Below are 7,923 nucleotides of genomic sequence, written 5' to 3'. Positions count from 1 at the left end.
GGAGGGGTGGCCTCCCCTGACATTTTTGCAGCCTGCAGGGAATGGAGACAAAGCAGGGGGATGCAGGGACTCAGGGCAGGACCCGCGGATCCGGTAGTGCAGGACTATAGTCGCTGGAGGAGGAGAGAGAGTCCTGCGAGAGGAGGTCACTGGTGGGAAGCAATAAGTGCAGAGTGCAAACCAGCCAGATGAGAGTCACAGGGGTCTAGAAAACAAAATGGCAGCAGGTCCCATGGTGTAATGGGCAGCACTCAGGACTCTGAATCCTGGAATCTGAGTTCAAATCTCAGTGGGACCTCTGGCAGGTACGGTGGTTTGCTGCAAAGCCTTGGAGCTCAAGGTGCTTGGTTACTCTCTCCCTGGCTGAACTAGAGTGGATGTTTTCTCTCCTCCTCCTGGGTCACTGATGCCCATTGGAGATGGGTCTCTGGTCCAGCTGGCGGCTATAGGTTGGGGTCCTAGAACTTAACAGTCTGGCTAGAGATTCCTGCGGGTTGACCTGATGTTGGGTTTCTTGCTGCTTCACCTGATGTCCACCACTTTGGTCCCTGTAGCTGCAGCTCTTCCTCTTGCCCACATGGCATTTAAAGGAAGCAGGGCCAGGGCCAGGCTTCCCAGGCTGGAGCCCAGCACCTCCCCTCCTCTGGGCATCTAGAGCAGAGGCGGCTGGTGCTGACGGCTCCAAGGGAAGGCTTAAAAGCCACTGAGCAACTGAGGGCAGGGCCAGAGGAGGGCAGGACCATGCCTATGTGTGGCCTTCAGACAGGCACAAAAACACCCAGCCAGGCTGCTCCCTGCCATGCCAAACACCCACTGAAGGCCACCCACTGACCAGCATGCGGGGCGGCTGCTGATGCTCTGTGGCCAGCATCAGAAGACGGTAGGAAAGCAGGGCCAGCCCCCCTGGTGGCGCCTCTTACTGTTCCCACTCACGGTGCTCACTTTGGCAGTGGGGCAGGAGATTTTACCCCAAGAGGCTTTTCCCCAGCTGGCGAGAAGCAGAGAAACACCCAGGCTCCCCAGGTGCTATGTAGCAAACCCCCTCAAACACAGGGACAGGCGCACACTTGGAAGAGGGAAACTGCTCCACACGCTAGCCCGGGCAGCCGCCCATTTTCTTTGGCAAGTCAGGAAGGGCAAAGGTGAGACTGGAAGCACCTGGGGCTCATGCCCCAGCCTTTGTGACACCCACCCCCCAACTCCTTCCCGGGGCTCTAGCTGAAGCCAGAGCATTGGCCTGAGCAGCCAAGAAGAGGTTCCAGCCCTGAAGGGAGCAGGACGTTCAGCCCAAAGGTAAAACTGCACAAGCACAAAGGGACTCGAACCCTCAATCGCCTGATCCAAAGTCAAATGCCTTCTCCATTAGGCCACGTGGTCACACAGAAAGAAAAAGGCCCTCCAGGCACTTCTTTGGAAAAGGCGACACTGACGCATCCGACAAAGTGGGGATTCACCCACGAAAGCTCATGCTGCAATACGTCTGTTAGTCTATAAGGTGCCACACGACTCTTTGCTGCTTTTGCAGACACTGTGTTTCTCAGGTCAGCTACTGAGGGGGGCTGAGACTCTCTGGGCACAAGAAGTCGAGTTCCCAGTGAGATGTGAGACTTAATTCTCTGGAGCCAGGTGCAGGGCTTTGGCAGGGAGGCTCAGGCATGAGGGATTGGGGTGCAGCGGACGGACCGGCTGTCTAGGTGGGGAGATTTAGTCTCACTGAGGAGGAGGAGGGGGAATCCTGCTGACAGGCAGTGGCCAGGGCCGGTGCAACCACTAGGCAAACTAGTCGGCCGCCCTGGGGGCCCTGTGGTTGGGGGCACCAAAAATCGCACGCTGGGGGGGCGGGGGAATGGAGGTGAGCTGGGGCAGGGGGCTGGGAGGTGCGGGGGGATGGCTGCCTGCAGCAAGTAACGGGGGTGGGGGTGTGTGTGCAGGGGCACCGCTCCCTGTCCCAGCTCACCTCTGCTCCATCTTCTCCCCTGAGCACGCTGCTCCTGCTCTGATTCTCCTCCCCTCCCAGGCTTGCTGCACTAAACAGCTGATTGGAACCGCAAGCCTGGGAGGCGGGAGAAGTGGAGCGTCCCCGGTGAGCTCAGGGGAGAAGGCGGAGTGGAGGTGAGCTGGGGTGGGGAGCTGCTGCAGGGGGGGCTGCCCGGCTCTTCCCCATGGCCCCCACCCCTGCACTCACTGCCTGGTAAGTGGAGTGACCCAGCCCCAGCCTGGTCCACTGCCCTGGCTCCCAGCCACACCACCAGCTAGTGCTGTGGGGCGGTTCCCCCCTCCAAGTTTGGGAGCCAGGGGAGCGGAGCAGGCTGGGGCCCCAGGCCTCCATGGGGGGAAGCGGAAGGGGGCTGGTCCCAGGCCATCGTGGGACATGGGGGGCTGGCTACTTCCTGCGGGAAGTGGAGTGACCCGGCCCCAGCCTGCTCTGCTCCCCTGGTCCCAGGCTTGTGTTGGTGTTGGCTGGATTTGTGCAGGTGTTTGTGTATATTAGCAATTGTATGTGTGTGGCTGGATTCATGCATGTGTTCGTGTATGCTTGCAATTGTGTGTGTGTGTGTGTGCATGCTCTGCTGCCCTCTGCCGGCGCGACAACTGTTTCTCTGTATGTCACAGCCCCCATACCGTCAACCTCGATGGTGATTTCCCCATGTTACAAGGGCTGGCTGTCCTGACCCTTCTCCCCTCTGCGGAGTGTGGCAGGGGCTGCAGCTCACCCCCTGTGGGGCAGGAGGGCCAAGGTGCTGGGCACTGGGCTCCAATGCACCTGGAGAGCAGCTCAGGTGAGGCGGGGCAGGGCGTGTGGTGTCCATTCTGCATTGTCTGGTGCTGGGCCAGTGCACAATGATTTGAGCAGGGAATCGTGATCTCCAGGACTTTGAAGGACAAACCCTGCTTCATCAAACTCCTTTGCCATTCCCAGACCACAGGTGGTTTTTAAAATGGGGTTTGAATAAACTTCTTAAATGTGGCAAACACCACAGCTTGCGCACCCACCGATATAGCTTCTCCCACTGACATAGCTGCCACCTCCTGGGGAAGTGGACTAACCACACACACAGGAAATTTTCTCCCCTCAGCATAGAGCAGTGGTTCTCAAACTGTGGGGCAGGACCCCAATGTGAGTCATTATCCTGTTTTAATGGGGTCACCAGGGCTGGTATTAGACTTGTTGGGGCCTGGGTCTGAAACCAAAAGTCTGAGCCCCGCCACCCAGGCTGAATCCCTCAAGCTCTGGTTTTGCCCTCCCCACACTGGGGTGGGGCTCAGGCTTTGGCTCCCCCCTGCCCCTGCCTGGTGTGGAGGGGCTTGGTGCTTGGTCCCTCTTTCCAGGGCCATGCAGTAAGTTTTTTTTGGCAGAAGGGGGTTGCAGTGAAAGAAAGTTTGAGAAACTCTGGCATAGAGCATCTCCATTACTGAGCTGCAGCAGCATAGACTCACTGTTTGAAATGTTGACTTGTCCTTAGCCTCTGCATACATCTAGGCTTGGCTCCCTGGGGCACCGTGGGTGATCAGACACTGAAAGTACAGCCATGGAGACACCACACACCAGCCTTGCCTAGCTGGCAAGAATCAAACCTCCACAGAAAAACCCCTATGGTGTCAGCCCAGCTCCCTAAGCCCTCAGCCACAACCACTTAACACAGGGGCCTTTCTACACTGGTTCTGTTCTCACTGAAGGGTCATTTCCAATTGTTTGCTCAGCCCAGCTTCCCCAGCCCACTCACTGCTGTGCAGCTCTGTACGTGTGGCCATGGCCGAACAGCAATGGCTGGAGCATGATTAGAGTGTGTTTGTGGTTAATGATGCTGTATGTTAATGCTGCTGTAGCTTGTTCATTCCCTGCCTTGGCAATTCAGACAGTCCCTTTTCCTGTTGTATCGCCTGTACGACGAACAAAACACAAAAACAAAACAACTTTCAGTTTTCCAAAATAATTCAGATTATCACACAGTCTCTTACTCTTTAACCAATAACTTCACCTATAATTTCATTTTAATTGGTAACAACAACATATTCAAAGATCACAAATTCTTGTCATATATGTTAGTTTTCTTTTAATCCCCATTGCCAACAACTGAACCCTGGTTCTTATTGTGGTTTGTCCCAACATAGGTCCCAACCATTTCTGTGAGTTCATATATCTCTGGTTCTTCTGCCACATGTGTTCGTAGAAGGGGTCTTCTATGTCGGAATGTTTGCATCATGGAGAAGAATACCTCTCTTTTCACACTTTTTAATCTTTCAAAGTAGGAGGAGGTAGAGAAGTAATGTAAATGCATAAAACACAAGTAAAAAACTAAGGTCTGGTCCACACTAAAGGTATTTATTAGGATAACTATATTACTTAGGGCTGTGAAAAATCCAGTTACACAGCCCTAACCCCCTTGGGTAGATAGTGCTACATGAGCGGGAGAGCTTCTCCTGCCGACATAGCCACTGCTGCTTGCGGGGGCTGGACTAATCAAGTCCGATGGGAGAAATCTCTCCCATTGGCTTAGAGCGTTTGTAATAGCAGTGCTACAGCAGTGCAGCTACATTGGTGCAGCTGTGCCAACATCAGCTTTTCTGTGTAGCCACAGTGTCAGACACAAAACCATAGAATCAGGGCTCAACATGCATGTATCCGGAAGTCTGAAATTGGAGCCTGACAAATTCGTTGCCTCTTTGGTTACCATCATTTCTACAGCCTGAAAGTCCTTGTTACCCACTCAGGCAGCCAGTTTGGGATCCACAGGGAAGGACTGTCCTATGAAGCACTCTCTCTTTGCATCCAAACAGTGAACGATGACTGTTCTCAATCTAACCCTGGCATCGTTTGGAAGTGTAATCAGTGACACTGAACTAGGAATTGGAGTTGCACAATCAATTTTCCTTGGGTCACCATCGCTTCCTTTACCGGGGTGGAGACCAAGATCTGGATGTGGACTCTTTCAACCTCAGCTCTTTCCAAATCCTTGGTCTTGGATAGGGTAAATTTACACTTCTCTGAAGTAAAATCCTTTACAAAACCACTTCAAATCTCAGCAGTGTTAATGAGGAATGGCTTCCTGAAACATGCCCAGCTTTTCTTTAATTTGGTGGCACAGGTCCAGAGAAGGGACCGGATACAGGCCTAGAGCAGAATCTTCGTTAGTTACCAGAGCTGGAGATTCTATTAAAAAATGGCTATTTTTCTGAAGATATTACATTTTCAACACTGGTTTCATTTTATACAGATCTTTTAGCTCCTACAAAAGATAAATTTGACAAAAAACTCCACTTCTATTTCCTCAACATCTGTGTCATGAAGGGCAGCATTTCCCATACCATAGGATTAGCTAGAAGAGATCTTCTGTAGGGCCTGAGTTACAAATGCTTTGGGAACCAAACACATGGGCATTTTGCCTAGTTCAAAATCACTTACCATGGAATTCTCTTCCCAGATCAAAGGAGACAATATTGCCTTAAACAACTGAAATACACTGTGATCATATGCACTTCCTTCAGTTAGTTGGGGTTCTGCTGTTGTTCACCATTTCTGAGTGGAGAATTTAAATCACTGCTGTTTCCTTGTTAGTCTGTCCAGTAAATTAGAGAGTTCTCTCCTGCTGATAGAACTGCACTTCAACTTTCTCTATGTCATCATGGAGGGATGGGGAAAAAGCAAAGCTGAAATCATAAATGAGGACTTTAACTAAGGGTCATTGTCTTAAATTCTCCAATACATCTGAGCTACATCCTATCAAACTGAACTAATATCCAATCGGGTGACCAAATAGCCTTCAGGAAAGATAGAAACCCACATCACATAGAGAGAATACATTACAAAGAAAGTGTCAAGTGAAATTCCAGAGCAGGTTACATCTGATTATTCAGAATCGGGACAAGAGATTCTCCCATCACATTCTCCTCTGATCCATTCAAACCTGCTTCACTCACCCCTGTCTACATAGTCAGTTTTGTTATTTACAACATTTTTAGTATCCTAGCATTCCCATAATGAGGGAAAAACAGCCACCTTGCCAAAAGTGGCTTTACAATAGATGGAACCTGGGATTTAAACTCTAACAACACTGTATTTGGGATCCATTTCAATTCCCCTCCCAGGACTTTGGACACTTTCATCTCCAGTTATAGCGACTCTGATATAGGATTAAAGAAGTCAAAACATCATCTCCAAGCACAGACAATGCAGAATGCTTCATCACATGACACTTTGAGAAGTGGATGGATAGAACTTAATGAAGATACCTTTTACCTGAGCCATGCAGAGGTTAACAGTTCTGCAGTGATGGGGAAGGAGGGAATCTGAGTCACCCCATCTCCTTCCAGTGTCACAGAAGCTGTAATTATATTTTTTTTCCTGCCCCTGCTTCTCTTCATTTACATATAATTTGAAAAATTCCCAATATATCTGCTCTTCAGCACAACCCAGAGCAACGTGAGAACAATTGGCAAGGATACAATCTGTATCACTGGTGACTCTAATGATAACTTTGCAATAGGAGGAATGGTATAAACGTGATGCTCCCTGGTTCCTCATAGGAAGGGCACACTCCAATTACTTGTGGGACAATAGAAAGGACAAATAGGTCCATCTCAAAAGAGGGTGAACTGCAAAAGGCAAAAATGGGCCCCTCACCTGGACAAGCTGAGGGATAACGGGGCTGCACACAGTTCAAAGAGCTTTAAAAGTTACTATGTGGGAATCAGGAAAAGTATTAAAGAAAAGAAAGTCTTGATAGCCCTAGAGATTTTTACAATGTTGATCTCCCTGGCAGATTCTCTGATGGCTAACGTGGGCTGAGTGCCAAGAGAAGGTTTTCCCACACTCGCTGCATTCATAGGGACTCTCTCCTTGTGACGGTGCAGTTCTGGCAGGACCCAACTGAGAGTGCCAATTCAGGACCAATTGCTCAAACAGGGCAGTCACAGCCCTAGGCTGGGGTTTTTCCACCTCTAAGGCAAACCAAACCAGCCAGACAAAAAGGACTTTGGTCTCACCCCACTGGCTAACCACAAGTCACACAAGCATTTTCCTTAGACACTCCAGTCTCCCAGTATCACCACCAGTCCCACTCATCCTGGGGATGAATGGTTATAAAAACCAACACCCCAATAAAAGAAAACGGTTCTCTCGATCCCAAAGAATCAAGCCCCAGACCCAGGTCAATATACACATCAGATCTTACCCACAAATTACGCTGTTGCCAATCCTTTAGAATCTAAAATCTAAAGGTTTATTCATAAAGGGAAAAAGGTAGAGATGAGAGCTAGAAATGGTTAAATGGAATCAGTTACATACAGTAATGGCAAAGTTCTTGGTTCAGGCTTGCAGCAGTGATGGAATAAACTGCAGATTCAAGTCAAGTCTCTGGAACATCCCCCACTGGGATGGATCATCAGTCCTTTGTTCAGAGCTTCAGTTTGTAGCAAAGTCCCTCCAGAGGTAAGAAGCAGGATTGAAGACAAGATGGAGATGAGGCATCGGCCTTATATAGGCTCTTCCAGGTGTAAGAATCTCTTTGTCCTTACTGTGGAAAATTACAGCAAAATGGAGTCTGGAGTCACATGGGCCAGTCCCTGCATAGTTTGCTGAGACACAAGGCCTGTCTGCCTTCTCTCCATGGGTCAATTGTGTAGCTGATGGTCCTTAATGGGCCATCAAGCCAGCTAGGCAGAGCTAACACCAACTTGTCTGGGATGCTTTCCCCAGAAGCACAGCACCAACTAGAAATACAGACAGTATAGAGCCAATATTCATAATTTCAACTAAAAATAATACATGCATACAGATAGCATAATCATAACCAGCAACCCATAACCTGGTCTTAGACACCTTATATGACCCACTTTACCTAAGATTTGGTGCCACTACAGGACCTTGGTTGCAACCCATGTTCTATATGGTCCCCATTTATATCAATAACGTCACACTCCTCT

At 49.8% G+C, this 7,923-nt stretch overlaps 1 non-coding gene across 1 annotated transcript; it reads left to right on the top strand.

Annotated features, from left to right (window-relative positions):
- Nucleotides 1–226: 226 nt before the first annotated feature.
- TRNAQ-CUG lies at nucleotides 227–298 on the top strand. The gene has a single exon. It is a non-coding gene; the product is annotated as a tRNA-Gln (tRNA).
- The last annotated feature ends 7,625 nt before the right edge of the window (nucleotides 299–7,923 follow it).

Source organism: Mauremys reevesii, unplaced genomic scaffold (genome assembly GCF_016161935.1).
Source record: "Mauremys reevesii isolate NIE-2019 unplaced genomic scaffold, ASM1616193v1 Contig4, whole genome shotgun sequence".
NCBI classification, from domain to species: domain Eukaryota; kingdom Metazoa; phylum Chordata; order Testudines; family Geoemydidae; genus Mauremys; species Mauremys reevesii.
Note: the sequence above shows the minus strand (reverse complement) of the source record. Positions and strands in the feature narration are given on the sequence as shown.